This window comes from Podarcis erhardii, assembly GCF_964252035.2.
Source record: "Podarcis erhardii genome assembly, chromosome: 5".
Taxonomy (NCBI): Eukaryota; Metazoa; Chordata; class Lepidosauria; order Squamata; family Lacertidae; genus Podarcis; species Podarcis erhardii.
Window position 1 is genome coordinate 38895465 of NC_138509.1, and position 17253 is coordinate 38912717.

Here is a 17253-nt window from a genome sequence, read left to right on the forward strand (position 1 = left end):
GTGTCCCTGGAAAATAGGGACACTTGGACGGTCTGTTGTATATAAATTCATAAACATGTTTCAAGAGCTGGTTAAAAACAACAACCACAACCCTAAGATATCTTTGTAATAAGGATCTCCTAGTCAAATCTCACTTTATCACCAACTATTAGAGTTTCTGGAATTTGCACATCATTCACAAAAGTCACGTTTAGACTGCTTAAAATCCTTCACCAACTGTTCATGAGTAGGGGCACCATAGGCCACAATCACAACACAAATTTAAAGCCATGCATTTGAAACCACTTTAAACAGTCATGGATTTCTTCAAAGATTTCTGGGAGCTGTTGTTTGTTCAGGATGCTGAGAGTTGTTAGGAGACTGCTGCTCCTGACAGAGAACTGCAGTTCCCAGCATTCCCTGGGAAAGGGGGTTGATTATTGTACCACTCTAGGAACTGTAGTTCTGTGCAAAGTAAAGAATGTCTTCCTTCATTAGCAATAAAGAATAAAATTTCAGGGATCCTGACTAGCGCTTAGAAAAACAGGGGGAAGCATTGGCCTTGACAGACATGTGAGCAAGAAAGGCCTTTCTTTTTTACAAAAGGAAGAAAATGAAAAACAACTTTTCCCAGAACTGAAAGTCCTCTCCCAGGCTAACATTTCAGAAATTGCTGACGTACGTGAATGAAAAACAGGCGATAACGGGGCACCTTGGGCTGTGCCTTCCCATGGCTTGGATCAGCCCCCCCTTTGCCAGCTGCGTTCCCTCCCCTCCTTCCCTCGCTTGCAAAAGTGATACTTCCCAAGCCTTCAGCAAAGCACAGTTCTTGCGTGGCCCCCATCTGCAGGTGCAGCCGAGGCCTTGGCAAGGGGGAAGGATGGTTATCGCTTCGGAAAACAGCAACACTGTCTTGTAATCCCTCCTCAAGGTCTTGGCCAAAGGATAAATTCTGAGGCAGAGGGACGTGGAGCACTGAAGAGCCCCGGCAACTGATCAGGTAAGACTCATTGCGAGGAGTTCCTCTTCGCATTGGGAGCAGGAGACAAGTCTTGCGCCTTCGGTGTTCCGGGCACATTTTGGGGAGGTTTTTCTACTTTTTCTTGCAACGCTATGGCACTAGTAAGAGATTTCCTGGGGTTACAGAGGAGTTCTCTTGCATTGTGCCACTCTTTAAAGCAACGAAATCACTTTTTGTTCAGTCATTTTCTTCCTGCCGCACGTTGGTCCATATGTGAGTGTCTTTTCTTTGAGATATCTAGTTCTTGTGTTTTAGATGCTGTTGAAAGAAGCAGTGAATGGGGGCACTGCAAATAAATTAATGTTGCCTCATGTGGAAATGTAAATGAGTGCATAGGGAATATATTTGTGTGTGTTTCATGTATCTTTTTCTTCTAGGTTTCTTGGCGACCTCTGTTGCAAACTGCAGGATTCCTCTCCATACTTGCTCGTTGTTCCTTTTTCCTATGCATATACTTCTTTGAGAATCTGATCTAAAGAGGCATACGGCATGGGAAAATGGGGCGATTGAGGTGCTCCACCGACCTGCTCTTCTGCGGCAAGACATCTTCCACAGGCAAAATGTGGGGAGTGGGGGGGGGAGGACATCTGAGTAAACTGGGCTGTAGGGTTGATTTGCAAAACCGCTTGTATGAGAAACTTGCAAGGGTACTTAAAAACAGGTTCTTTAATCTGAATAAGCAGGTTAGCTTTGGCTGTAATTCAAAGTGTAATGAATCATGCTTTTTTAAAAGTGAGTTAGCCTTTGATTTAGGAAATCTGTTATGTAGAGCTCATTTAGAATTGCCATCTTTTCGTAGCCAAAGGATCGGTGCTTTTAACGGCTGCATAGTAAGCAAAATTCAACAGGTGCAGCTTTCCCCAGCACAGGGAATCAGTTAGTAGGAAATGCTCTATCTGTTTATTTCTGTCTTGCTAAAGGCAAGTGTTTCTCAGTAAGGAAGCCTGGGTGTGATTGTGTGATATTATATTGTTAGAATATAAGAGAACATAAAACTAATTTTCTTCTTCGTTTCATCCACAGATCATTTTTCATGTAACTCTCAATGTTAAAAAAGCGGGGGAATCGTTGCCTTGCTTTTTTTAAAGATCTGTTTCGAGATTGTTGCATCCCTTTCAGTTCAATTAATTTTCTAATTCTTACTCATCTGTATAAAATTGCTGTGTAATATGCCTATATGTTTTCTGACAGAACTTTGCATAATGATGTGCTGTATTTAATGATGTATTTAATTTTAAGCATACACTGCAATAATGTTCAAAAAGTACAAGTTCATAAATGCTATCAATTTGTGGGGAAATGTGGTTGCTTTGATTGTTTTGTGTCACCTTTCCTGGCTTCATTCAGTTTGTAAATGTGCTTCCCCTTTGAGTTGCTGAACAATAAAAAGAACTCTTGACTGCACTTATGCCTCTTACTTATTTTGCATTTAAGACGGGTGGAGTGAGAGCGAGGGAAGAAATAGAAACTGTGTGTTATTGTAGCAATACTTTCGCTTAGCCGGACTGGGAAATGAGTGTGGGGTGATTCAATGTGTTTGTGGGTGCTTCAACAACTTTAAAATTAAATCTAGGTGCCTCTGCATGTGCGCACGCACACACACGCACACACACACACAAAACCAATGATCCCAAAAGTGTAACGTTGCACAACAAGCAAACAACTGGTGCACTGGTTCACGGTGTGGTAATTGTATATTGAAACACAATGGCACCTGGGGTTCCCTGCAGTGTGGTTAAGCAATAGCAACACTTCAACATCTTCGTAAAAGGCTGCTCGGCAGCACACATGCTCCTAAACCCCATGGAAACCAGAGAAGTTTAAGTACACCTTTAAAACATTTAGGTTCCACCAAAACCGGGCATTCCGGGGTGCTGAGGTTACTCTGCATTGAGGGCAGGAGCTGCTCATCTTGAAACCAGCTCTCTGTGTTGAACTCTCATCAAAAACAATGGGACTTGTTCAAACTGGGCTGGGGAGGGATAAAATTGGGAACTCTTGCACAGAAACCCAGGTAGCTATACATTGCTCCATCTAGTTCAGTATTGCCTACACTGATGGGCAACAGCTTTCCAGGGTTTCACACAGGGGTCCCTCCACTCTGTACCTGAAGACACCAGAGTGGGAAGCAATGACCTGTCTGCTAACTAGATACTCTGCCACTGAGTGACAGCTATTCCCCTTGCTTTTTTATTTATTGAGAGAAGCTAAGTGCAGGGGACAATTGGGTAGAAACTCAACAGGTAAAATTTTCTCCATGAATAAGGATGCAGTGATAGGGAAAGCCTCATCTGTTCATTTATATGGACAGAGGCTTTGTGTCTTTAACAACTGCCTGAGAGACAAATCAATAGGAGCTCTCCTTATCACAGCACCCCCACTTCTGAACAGGGGAAAAACTTCACATGTTAAATTTATTTGCAGCTGCTAAAAACACAATGCTTCTATCCATATAAAAAGTGAAAAGAAAAGGGGTGCTAGGGCATTTCTTTTTACATATATTTAGTTGAAAATACACCCCCTCTCCTGCAAACCCCCCCCCCACACTCTCTCTTTCAAATACAGTATTAAGAACAACTGGGGTCGGTGATAATAAAGAATAAAAAGCCATAGAATGCATTTATTCCAATATTTCCTTGAAACTCTGTAGTGTACTTTTAGGGCATGTTGCTGTTGGGTTTGGGTTTTTTTAAAGCTATCTGGCTCATAGAGAAATCCACAGCTCAGTAGTGCAACCCTATGTATATTTACTCAGAATTTGACTCTCACTATGTCCTAATGGGTCTTACATGGAAGTCTGCACAGGATCACAGCCACGTTTGCAATGTGCTGCTTAAATATGTGAATTGTTACTCAGTTACTAGCTCTGTGCCTGGAACCAATCATTTCGTTCATTCACAGATATCTATTGGGGCACATGTCTCTTGATAGGCTATCAAACAAAATGGTTGAAGCTCCAGCTCTCTGAGTAGCAGAGCTTAGAGATAAGCATTCGGGGTCCTATCACTAAAAAAATTAGCAATAAATAATAGATTTAACTGGTCTGGGGTCTGTAAAAGTAAGCAGCTAGCCTATGAGTGTTAGTTCAAGGGTCTCAAGGAAAGCAACACAATTTGAGGGCTCTCGTGGATTACCCGTATATATACAGGGAGAATCAGGCTGCAATCTTATGCCCATGTACTTGGGAGCATGCCCCATTGAACTCAGGGTGGGATCAGGGGGCATCTCCAGGGTCTTTTCCAGGGAGTCTTCTCTTCTCATGAGGTAGCCAAAGTATTGGAGCCTCAGCTTCACGATCTGTCCTTCCAGTGAGCACTCAGGGCTGATTTCCTTAAGAATGGATAGGTTTGATCTTCTTGCAGTCCATGGGACTCTCAAGAGTCTCCTCCAGCACCACAGTTCAAAAGCATCAATTCTTTGGCGATCAGCCTTCTTTATGGTCCAGCTCTCACTTCCATACATCACTACTGGGAAAACCATGGCTTTTACTATACAGACCTTTGTTGGCAAGGTGATGTCCCTGCTTTTTAAGATGTTGTCTAGGTTTTCCATCGCCTTTCTCCCAAGGAGCAGGCGTCTTTTAATTTTGTGACTGCTGTCACCATCTGCAGTGATCATGGAGCCCAAGAAAGTAAAATCTCTCACTGCCTCCATTTCTTCCCCTTCTATTTGCCAGGAGGTGATGGGCCCAGTGGCCATGATCTTCGTTTTTTTTGATGTTGAGCTTCAGACCATATTTTGCGCTCTCCTCTTTCACCCTCATTAAAAGGTTCTTTAATTCCTCCTCACTTTGGCTCCTTACAGACATGCATTTTTCAGATGTGCTTTAAGCAGCTGTCAATGCATTGTTCCTCAGATGCTCATGGCATAGGTTGTATTGTTAAATCCAAACTTCTGTTAAGCTATTAGAATGAAACAGTGGTTGCCCCAAAAGGTTGGCACAATCTGGTTTACTAGTGGCTTGCAAATAACGTTGCGGCTCAGGTGTCCATGCAAATGTAGCAGAACAGGTTAAAAGGATCTTCCCTCTACAGAAGCCAGGTATAGCTGTTGTGGTATCTGTTTGCCCAAAGAAAGAGAGCCTCAGGGCACGTGCAGAGTGCCATTATCTTTTTAAACCAAAACTTTTTATAAAATAGTCAAAGTAGTACCTTTTCATAAAAGCGATAATTTCATCCAGTTCAGCTTTTTTCCTGACCCCTGTGTGACAAACTACAGCTGATAAAAGAAAGCAGCTCTGAATTATCACAAGAGACGATTCAAGTCCTCCTTTGACCTGACTACCCTAGTTCAGCACACAACAGCAGGATTTTGGTGAAACCACACAATAAGGAAGAATATAAACAAATAATGTATCAATACACTATTCCATCACTGAGGCTGCCAACACCTCTGAGCAACAGGCTACTTTCAGACACTACCCTTGGTGTTTGACAAGGTCTCCTCTCCCCATTTTTATTTTAAATTTGACTTGGTTTGGCTTTGAGGGAGTTTTCTGTTGGGAACTTTTTGTCTTTGTTTGTTTTAGGAATGTAGGCGCTTTACCTACAGGGGGAGTGTTCTGAGCATCACTAGCTTTTCTTCTATGAAATGGGTATTTTGTGGTTGCCACAACAATTCCTTACATTTCCTGCTGTGTCTCTAGTCCCAAAAATATGAGGGCCCCTTATTAATCTGTTATCTCTAAATTATATTATCCAGGTGGCAATCTTAAGCATACTTAAAAAGGTAAAGGGACCCCTGACCATTAGGTCCAGTCATGGCTGACTCTGGGGTTGCAGCGCTCATCTCACTTTATTGGCCGAGGGAGCCAGCGTACAGCTTCCGGGTCATGTGGCCAGCATGACAAAGAGGGAAGGCCGCAGCAGGCTTTGGGCAACCCTGAGGTTGGCAGGAGTGCAACGCATTTCTAACAGGAAAACGTACACACACACATCTAGAACACAGGGGCCACAGAATGCTGCGGCAAGGAAGAGAAGGCAAAGTCAGGTGTGATGAGAATGGAACTGGGTATCACAGAACTGAAGGGACCATGAGAGTCATCTAGGCCAACCCATTGTAATGCAGGAATCTTTTACCCAATGTGGGGCTCGAACCCACAACCTTGAGATTAAGGATCTCATGCTCTACTGACTGAGCTATCCCAGGTTCTCATGAAGGAAAGCATGGACAGGGCTGATGAACAGGAACATCCCACACTGCAACATTTTGCTGCAGGTCCCACTTGTCCAATAGTAATAATCATCCAGTTACTTTATAGGTTTTTTTTTAAAAAGGTAAGGGACTCCTGACAGTTAAGTCCAGTCGCGAACGACTCTGGGGTTGTGGTGCTCATCTCGCTTTACTGGCCAAGGGAGGCGATGTTTGTTCGCAGACAGTTTCCCTGGGTCATGTGGCCAGCATGACTAAGCTGCTTCTGGCTAACCAGAGCAGCGCACGGAAACGCTGTTTACCTTCCCGCCTATTTATCTACTTGCACTTTGTGCTTTCAAACTGCTAGGTGGGCAGGAGCACGGAGCAAGCAACGGGAGCTCACCCCGTCGCGGGGATTCGAACCACCGACCTTCTGATCCGCAAGCCCTAGGCTCTGTGGTTTAACCCACAGCGCCACCCGCTGGAAGTAATTTCTATAGAAATGTGTGAGGAAGTCTCTTCTAAGTAGATTGATTAAGGGCTGCATTGGTCCCTGTAAGAGCTTTGTAGAAAAGATTTGCAATTGGCTGTGTAGTTATGAAGCAGGGCTTCAGTGGAAGTGGAAGTGAACGAGAAGTGGTAACAGGCAGCAGCAGAGTGAGTGTAGTCTCTGAGCAGATCCACTTTGCTGCTTTGCTGCCATGATGGGTAAGATTGTAACCTACTTCAGAGATCTCAGAAGGGGCAGTCCTTGTAAAATGTGGCCCACAAACAACTAGAACCAATGCAGGTAACCTCTAGGTTATATTACTGCATACCCTCCAACGTTTCTCTGATGAAAATAGGGACACTCTATTTCATAATAATAATTTTACTCTTTATACCCCGCCCCTCTGTCAGGGTTGCCCCAGCCACTCTGGGCGGCTTCCAACATATATAAAAACATAAAGGTACCCCTGCCCATCAGGGCCAGTCGTGACCGACTCTAGGGTTGCGCGCTCATCTCGCTCAAGAGGCCAGGAGCCGGCGCTGTCCGAAGACACTTCCGGGTCACGTGGCCAGCGTGACGAGGCTGCATCTGGCGAGCCAGCAACAGCGCCACACACGGAAACGCCGTTACCTTCCCGCTATAAAGCAGTCCCTATTTATCTACTTGCACTTAGTCTGAATCCCTTCTTAGTGTGCCTCCTCTGTGAAATGCCTGGAGGCAACATGAGAATGGACCTTTTCTGTGGCTGCAGCTCCCCATTTAATACATTCTCCCCAGAGAAGCTCACTTGGCACTTTCATTACATATATTTTGGCACCAGGCAGAAACATTCCTCTTCTCCCAGACTTTTGCTAATTAAACAATCTATGGCCTTTTAAACTATATGCGAGGGGTTTTTTGTTTTTCATTATGGTATGTATTTTTGTGTTTTTATATTGTAAACTGCCCTGTGATCCTTGGATGAAGGGCAGTATGAATAATAATAATAATAATAATAATAATAATAATAATAATAATACACTGGTACCTCGGGTTACATACGCTTCAGGTTACATACGCTTCAGGTTACAGACTCCGCTAACCCAGAAATAGTACCTCAGGTTAAGAACTTTGCTTCAGGATGAGAACAGAAATTGTGCTCCGGCAGTGCGGTGGCAGCAGGAGGACCCATTAGCTAAAGTGGTGCTTCAGGTTAAGAACAGATCTGCGGAACGAATTAAGTACTTAACCTGAGGTACCATTGTAATACCTACTTGCCTTGCCTCCCCTCAGAACAACAGATTTCTTGGGCCACAATACTAATCACTCTTCAATGGAAGAATTGAATTACAAAGTGATGTTTTATGCCTATTTTAGCACTATTAAGTGTTGCATTACAATCCTATGCCTGTTTTCTCCAGGTTCCATTGAGTTCAATGGTACTTACTCCCAGATAAACGCATATGTAGAGCTGCAGTCTTAATGAAAGTGATTCTTCACACAGCACATAGGCAACCTATGAAACTCACTCCCATAGGGGACAGAGCTGGCTGCCAAGCTGGCGGCTTTATTGAATTGAAATTGAATTGAAATACTTTATTGTCATTTGTACAACTTGTATACAGTGAGATTACACGAGCACACACCCCCACTCAGCTCTCTTAGTCTTAATTCCCCTCATTTACTGACGCACACCCACTAAACCCGAACGTCAGTTGCCCTGTTGTTATTGTTTCATTCAGCAGCCTAACAGCCCATGGATAGCAGCTGTTCTTTACCCTGTTGGTGCAACTAATCATGCTTCTATATCTTCTGCCTGAGGGCAGGAGATCAAGAAAGTGCTGGCCAGGGTGTGAATCATCCCTGAGAATTTTCCTCACTCTCCTCAGGCAACCAAGGATGGTATTAAAAGAGGATTGTGCAAATACATGGCAGGGAAGGCCATCTGTGGCTACTACTGGCCATGAAATGGAGGCAGCAATGCTTTTGAATACCAGTTGCTGGAAACTACAGGAAGGAAGAGTGCTTTTGTGCTTAAATCCTGCATGCTGGTTTCCCACAGGCATCTGGTTGGCCACTGTGAGAACAGGATGCTGGACTAGATGGGCCATGGGCCTGATTAGCAGGCTGCTATATTCAAACCCAGGTAGCCTCTTACCTGATTTGTTTTCCCCAAGTAGACCTTTTACTCTTACACTGTATTGAAGCTGGAAACCTCATATCTTTCACTGCGCAGGCAAGGGGACATGAGAAACTAATTAAAAGTAGAACGTGTGGGAGAAATGTCCTTCGACTTTGCGCTTGTTGTTCTGGCTTAATAAATCCATCGATGGCTCTGATTTCACCTCTTCGCCTCCATACACTTAATTGGCTTTCACAGAGCGGTAGCAAAGCCCCATCCTTTCATTCTTTTCATTGTGTTTCCGCAACAGTGTTTTTCTTTTGATTACCAAGCTGGCTGAAAGATCAACTGTTCCTCCCTGTTATCAAAGCCATCCCTGGCAGGCATCATGACTTTGGTCTGCACAGTAAAGCCAAAAGATGACCATTATTTTTCATTCCTGAGTAACACACTGTGGAACCTTAAGCACAGAAGTCAGTCGGTGAGATTTACGGTACTTCTTGGTTAAATGTGCTTAGGATGGGAGCCAAACTAGGCTTTATGAGTAACTCAAAGGTAGTGTTTATAATTTGTGTATAATTTTAATCCATAAACTCCCTACCCTACCATACAGTACAGTGGTACCTCAGGTTACATACGCTTAGGTTACATACACTTCAGGTTACATACGCTTCAGGTTACACACTCCGCTAGCCCAGAAATAGTGCTTCAGGATAAGAACTTTGCTTCAGGATAAGAACAGAAATCAGGCTTTGGCGGCACGGCAGCAGCAGGAGACCCCATTAGCTAAAGTGGTGCTTCAGGTTAAGAACAGTTTCAGGTTAAGAACAGACCTCCGGAATGAATTAAGTACTTAACCTGAGGTACCACGGTACTTATTCCTCAGCTCTGAACCCTTTTAACTAATCTATGCTTTTACTTAGTACAGTGGTACCTCGGTTGTTGAACGTAATCCATTCCAGAAGTCTGTTCGACTTCCGAAATGCTCAACAACCAAGGCACAAAGGGCAGTTGGCAAAGTCAACTGAGAAAATTGGGGGGGGGGGGACGCAGCAGAAGCCGTTCAACTTCCAAAAAGCGTTTGGAAATGGAAGCAAATACTTTTGGGTTTTCAGCATTCAAAAACCAAAATGTTCAGCTTCCAAGACACTTGAAAACTGAGGTACACTGTATTTGGATTCTACCTCTTTGCAGCATTAATCTAGAATCACTGAGATGAACAGTTAAATTCTGTGCAAGTCCTACCCAGAAGTAAGACACATTGAGTTCTATGGGTGAGTATGCAAGAACATAAGAAGAACCTGCTGGATCAGGCCAATGGCCCATCTAGCCCAGCATCCTGTTCTCACAGTGGCCAACCAGATGCCTGTGGGAAACCTGCAAGCAGGACCCAAGCGCAAGAGCCCTCTCTCCTCCTCCTGTGCTTTCCAGCAACTGGTACTCAGAATGGCTGCTACTACTCATGATGGCTCGGCTCTGTCTCCAGAGCTGAAGGCAGCACTGCTTCTGAATACCAGTTGCTGGAAACTACAGGAGGGGAGGGGACGTGGGTGGCACTGTGGGTTAAACCATAGAGCCTAGGACTTGCTGATCAGAAGGTTGGCGGTTCGAATCCCCGTGACGGGGTGAGCTCCCATTGCTCGCTCCCTGCTCCTGCCAACCTAGCAGTTAGAAAACACATCAAAGTGCAAGTAGATAAATAGGTACCGCTCCAGCGGGAAGGTCAACGGCGTTTCCGTTTGCTGCTCTGGTTTGCCAGAAGTGGCTTAGTAATGCTGGCCACATGACCCGGAAGCTGTACGCCGGCTCCCTCAGCCAATAAAGCGAGATGAGCGCCACAACCCCAGAGTTAGTCACGACTGGACTTAATGGTCAGGGGTCCCTTTACCTTTACCTTACAGGAGGGGAGGGGGCCCTTGTGCTGAAAACCTGCTTGCTTGCCACAGGCATCTGGTTGGCACAGCCAACTGCAGTAGACCTCTGTTTCTGGGTCTACTGGAACATATATACTTTGCATACAGAAGGTCCCAGCGGGTTCTATCCCAGGAAAGTTCAGTAAAAGGGCTAGGTAGGAATGTAGGAATCTGCCTCATACCAAGTCAAAGCATTGGGTCAGTCTCACTCAATATTGCTACACTGGCTGGCAGCAGCTCTCCAAGGTTTCAAGCAGGAGTCTGAACCCAGGACCCCACTTGAGGACCTTCTGTACACTAGGCAGATACAGCATCACCAAGCTACGGCCCTACTACAGCTGATAGGAAAGACTCCTCTACGAGACCCTGGAGAGCCATTGCCAGTCAGAGCAGACAATACCAGCTAAATGAGCAAATAGCCTAACCTGGCCTAAGGTTGCTTGCTGTGTTCCTTGGACAGCACTCTAAAGCATTTTCTGTTGTCAGCCTAATGTTTGAGATTTGGTTCTGTTCTTCTCTGAGAGCCCTTGAACAATTTCCGCCTCATTCCAAGCTGACGCATCCAGCATATCCGTGGGGCTCCCTAGCCGGCTTGCTCAAGGTCTTTTGATAATTGCCATGCCAACCTTTCCTCTCCGTTCTCAGTCCAGAGACATAGAAAGGGCATTATCTTCCTGCATAAAAGACAGATCAGTCATAACAAAATTTGGGTTCGCTCTTTTGAATGGCAATGACTGGGGTCGTCATGGAGACTGAGAGCGATCCAAATGCTCTGAGGGGCAGCGTGTAGGCAAAAGGGCACCCATCCACATACAAGAAGGAAGGCCGCAGCAGGCTTTGGACAACCCTGAGGTTGGCAGGAGTGCAACGCATTTCTAACAGGAAAACGTACACACACATCTAGAACACAGGGGCCACAGAATGCTGCGGCAAGGAAGAGAAGGCAAAGTCAGGTGTGGTGAGAATGGAACTGGGTATCACAGAATTGAAGGGACCACGAGAGTCATCTAGGCCAACCCATTGTAATGCAGGAATCTTTTACCCAATGTGGGGCTCGAACCCACAACCTTGAGATTAAGGATCTCATGCTCTACTGACTGAGCTATCCTAGGTCCTCATGAAGGAAAGCATGGACAGGGCTGATGAACAGGAACATCCCACACTGCAACATTTTGCTGCAGGCCCCACTTGTCCAATAGTAATAATCATCCAGTTACTTTATAGTTGTTGTTGTTGTTTTTAAAGGTAAGGGACCCCTGACAGTTACTGACCAAAGGAGCCAATGTTTGTCCGCATACAGTTTCCCCGGGTCATGTGGCCAGCATGACTAAGCCGCTTCTGGAGAAACCAGAGCAGTGCACGGAAACACCGTTTCCCGCCTATTTATCTACTTGCACTTTGACGTGCTTTCAAACTGGAGCTGGGATGTCCTTAAATACTTGGGACCAGTTTACTTGCAGGGCCGCCTTCCTCCATATGCACCCACTCAACCGCTTCAATCGGCAGATGTGCCACATCATTCTGCAGTTGTGAGAAATGGACTTTTTAATTCTGACATTTGGATCTCCCTGCCTGTTGACATCAGGCACTAATCTTTTTGGTGCTTGCTGAAAACGTTTTTGTTTAGGCAAGCCTATCCAGTTGAATTGCTTCAATCTTTTATTGTTAACACAATTATTTTCAAATGTGTTAAATTGTTTTTAGCTGGTTTTTATGGATAATTTTAATATCTCTTGTAAACCACATAGAGGTGTGTCTGGCTTCATCACTATACAGTACAACCTTCACTGAATGCTGAAGGCACCTCTTTTCAGGGTCCACCCTATGCTTGTGATCACAATCTGTTCTAGTTTTTAATTTTTAATTGTTGTAACCTGCCCAGGGACCCAAGGTTAAGGGTGGGTAAATGATGATGATGATGATGATGATGATAAAGGCCACCAGGTTTGTGAAGCCTACCATAATGATTCCTTCACACATATACGTCCCCACTTGACATTACTGCCTATTATATTACTCTGTAGTCATCCAGTTTAGAAAAGCAGAACAGAATTGTTTTTAAAGGGCAATATAGATCCAAGAGATAGAAACAAGTTGAATGTGTTTATTGAATGTATTCACCCAAACATTCTGCCAGGGATTTTTTGCCGTGGACTCTTTTGCGCATGATACATTCCTTGCGCTACTAGTACTTATTCTGATTCAATTATATACCTCATATTATGCTATCAAGTGTGACAAATGTCACTCGCACACTCTAGCCTATGATAGACTCTTTAAAGGCCCATTGATAAAACATATACTTCCTTCAGTATCTGTTGAATATACAACAACTCAAAACAAATCAGGCCTTGCCTGCAGGCTTGCAATAGAAAGGAGTGGTGAGCAACCTTTTCCTCTGCATTCCCTCAGAGCAGTGGCATAGCGTGGGGGGTGCAGGGGGGGCCGGCTGCACCGGGCGCAACATCTGGGTGGGCGCGCTCGCACTCGCAGCTCTCTGCCCCTACTAAAATCCACGGGTTAGGGGGCGCAAATTACTTGCCTTGCCCCGGGTGCTGACAACCCACGCTACGCCACTGCCTCAGAGGCAATATATCTAGGAAGACTGCATGTCAACTGTGGGTGGGGATGATATCAGTGGTGGGTGGGCTCACCTGCTCTTCCTTCCCACCAACAGGGGAAGGGACAGATTGCTAATGACAGAGGACTCTATTGATCACCTGAAGAGGGCTTTTGGAATTAGGTGCCGGGCTGCAAGTTGCACCCTCCTGGTCTAAGATATGATACATTTAAAGAAGTATTATACAACTTTAAACAATCATGGCTTTCCCCAGAGAATCCTGGGAACTCTATTTGTTAAGGGTTCTGAGAGACCCCCTATTCCCCTCAGAGATCTACAGTTTCTAGAGGCAATCTCTCTTCCCAGAGAACTCTGCAAAGTATAGCTCCGTGAGGAGAATGCAGGTCAGTAATAATAATTACAGTGGTACCTTGGTTTTCAGATGTCTCCGTTGCCGAATGTTTTGGTTTTCAAACGCCAAAAACCTGGAAGTAAATGCTTCCATTTTCAAATGCGCCTCGGAAATCAAACAGCTTCCACTGCATGTATCTGTTGTTTTTTCACAATTTTCTCTACCAAATTGGCATACTACCCTTTGCGCCTCGGTGTTCGAATGTTTCAGAAGTCTAATGGTCTTCTAGAATGGATTACGTTCAAAAACCAAGGTAGCACTGTATTATAATAATATAATAATAGTTTATTATTTATATGCCATCCACCTGACTGGCTTGCCCCAGCTACTCTGGGCAGCTCCCAACAGAATATTAAAAACATGCTAAAACATCAAACATTAAAAACTTCCCTAAACAAGGTTGCCTTCAGATGTCTTCTAAAAGCCAGATAGCTGTTCATTTCCTTGACATCTGATGGGAGGGCATTCCACAGGGCAGGCGCCATTACTGAGAAGGCCCTCTGCCTGCTTCCCTGTAACCTCGCTTCTCGCAGTGAGGGAACCACCAGAAGGCTGAACGATGGGGGTGGAGATGCTTCTTCAGACTAACAACTTTCGGCACCCTTAACCAACGGCACTTCCCGGAATTCTGTAGTTCTGTGGTAGTAGTTTGTGTGTAGCAGTTGAATTTCTGGCATCTTCAGCTAGGACTGGGATTATCCTCTATCTGAAATGCTGGAGAGCTACTGCCAGTTAGTGGAGACAAGAATGAATTACATGGACCAACAGTTTGCCTTGACAGAAGCCAGCTTCCTATATTCCTTCCTAAATAGGAAACCTGTACACTTTTCATCCTATACAGTCCTAAACATGCAGCCTATACAGTCTCCTACACCATGTGTACCTAATCTTTGCAGTTAGCCTGATTGTATAAATGAAGCTCGGAAGATGTATTCTGCATCCAGAAGTTCCAGCAGTCCAGAGAATATCAGAGAGAGAGCTGAAGCTGGTGCAAATGAAAGTGGCTGGGGAGATAGGGAAGGCGAGTGGTGAAGCATTTCAGGCAGCTCAAACGCATGAATTAAATGCTCAAGTCAGTTAATTCGCCCCAATAAATGTTTAGGTTGTCCTGCAGGGGGCATTGCAGACTGACCTCTGTGCACATCATGGCACACACACAAACCAAAACGCTACATTTTTCCATTTTCTGATTGTAAAACAAAACAAAATAAGAGCAGAGTGCGCTTTCTTTAACATAATTAATATAAAAAGGGGCAGGGGAGGATAGTAACACATGATCCAGTATGTTCAAAAATGAAAAATAGCCAATGTAGTGGTAGATACAACTTGGTGCATTTTGTGTTATGTGGCAAGTGAAAGGCCTTTTTTTATATAAGATATTTATTAAAGTTTTCAGAAATAATACATTATAAAACAGAAAAAACAGAAAAAACAAAAATACAGAAATACAGAAATACAGAAATAAAAACAATTTAAAAAACACAAAGAGTTTCCATGTACTTATTTTCTTTTAACTTCTTTTCCAGACCTCCTCATACCTCCCTTTCTTATATTCCAATTCAAATTGTTTGTTCAGCAAATCCTCACCATTAGTTCTTTTACTTATTTCAGAACCTTATTTTCCATATCTCTTAAACATTACAGCTGAAAACCACTTAGTTTCTGTCCAGCATCATTCTAACATTCCTTAATTTTACAATATTTCTGCAAATAGTCTTTAAACTTCTTCCAGTCTTCTTCCGCCGACTCTTTTCCCTGGTCTCGGATTCTGCCGGTCATTTCTGCCAGTCCCATATAGTTGATCATCTTCATCTGCCATTCTTCCAGAGTGGGTAGATCTTGTGTCTTCCAATATTTTGCGATGAGTATTCTTGCTGCTGTTGTCGCATACATAAAGAAAGTTCTATCCTTCTTTGGCACCAATTGGCCAGCCATGCCCAGGAGAAAGGCCTTTGGTTTCTTCAAGAAGGTATATTTAAATACCTTTTTCATTTCATTATAAATCATTTCCCAAAAAGCCTTAATCCTTGGGCATGTCCACCAAAGGTGAAAGAATGTACCTTCAGTCTCTTTACATTTCCAACATTTATTATCGGGCAAATGATAAATTTTTGCAAGCTTGAGTGGGGTCATGTACCACCTGTAAATCATTTTCATAATATTCTCTCTTAAGGCATTACATGCCGTAAATTTCAAACCGGTGGTCCATAACTGTTCCCAGTCAGCAAACATAATGTTATGTCCAACATCCTGTGCCCATTTAATCATAACAGACTTCACTGTTTCATCCTGAGTATTCCATTTCAGCAGCAAGTTGTACATCTTTGACAGAATCTTAGTTTTGGGTTCTAACAATTCTGTTTCTAATTTCAATTTTTCCACCTGGAATTGAAAGGCCTTCTGGTATGCATAGGTTTAAGTTTGATATCAACAGTGGGTTTTGTCTTCCAAATTTTATTACCAAAATACTTGTGAATGAATGAAGTACAAGCACCTTGGAGCAAACATGGCTCCGTTTGAATGTCCCAGTGTGCTGCTTTCAATGGGACTGATCAAAGGTAGCTTTTGTTATCTTGTAAAAGGGATTTTAAAAAGAATATTAAGTTTGGAGGGATGGGAGAGGGTGATGATCCAGTCTATTTAATATGGCTCAACATATTGTGAAGATATGATATATTGGTACGTCTACTCTGATTCGCAGTATCTCTCTAAGATCTCTGGCAAAGGTGTTTACCTCGAAGATCTCTGCTACTGAGCTATGACTCATCCCCACAGAATCATGGAATTTGAGAGTTGGGAGGGTCACCTATTCCAGCAATACAGGAAGTAGCATTCCTGACAAGTTCTTCTTCTTGTTCTTGTTACAAAAATGTCTATCACATCTTTCCTTCCAAAGGACTCCAGCAATCAACAAAGTAGCAAAATAACACAATTAAATATAAACCAAAAGCATATTGGAAATTTTTAAAAAATATTAAGAACATGGTTTGGTTTGGTTTTCATTAAGAAACAGTAACATACCCTCACAGCTGAAACTTTCAAGGTTTTCAAAAACAACACAAATCAGTTATCAAATGCCTGGGTGAAGAGGAATGGTCTAATATTTCTCATGCATATTAAACATGAGGGAGGGAGGGTGCAACTCTCCAGAGAGAGCATTCACAAATGGGGAACCACCACCAAGAAGGCCCTGTTATGAGGCAGTGTCAGCTGAGCAGCACCGATTGGGGCCACCACCAACAGGACCTCCCCAGCTGATCACAGGGCCTGAAATGGCTGATACTGGGAGAAGCACTCTTTTTGGGTTCAAAGCCATTTAGGGCTTTGTATGCGAGTACTAAGATTGTTGGACTCTATCAAGTCCAGGCCACAGGTTCCTCATCACTGGTCAATACTGTCAGGCGGTGACTATTCCCCACGGTTTTAGACAAGAATCTTTCATAGTCCTACCTGAAGGTGTCAAGAGTTGAATTCGGACTTTTTACATGCCAGCTTTGCACTAGGGAAAGTGCTGGTTAGCAGTGGTGAAGAGAAATAGCTGAAAAACCATAATTTTATTTATTTATTTATAACCCGCCCATCCCGCTGGGTTTCCCCAGTTGCTCTGGATGGCTTCCAGCAGAATATTAAAATACAATAATTCA

The 17253-nt window shown here is 43.8% G+C and overlaps 1 long non-coding RNA gene across 1 annotated transcript; it reads left to right on the forward strand.

Annotated features, from left to right (window-relative positions):
• The first annotated feature begins 537 nt into the window (after positions 1–537).
• On the forward strand, positions 538–2404 carry LOC309342875. The gene is made up of 2 exons (XR_014157032.1): positions 538–979; positions 2024–2404. It is a non-coding gene; the product is annotated as an uncharacterized lncRNA (long non-coding RNA).
• The last annotated feature ends 14849 nt before the right edge of the window (positions 2405–17253 follow it).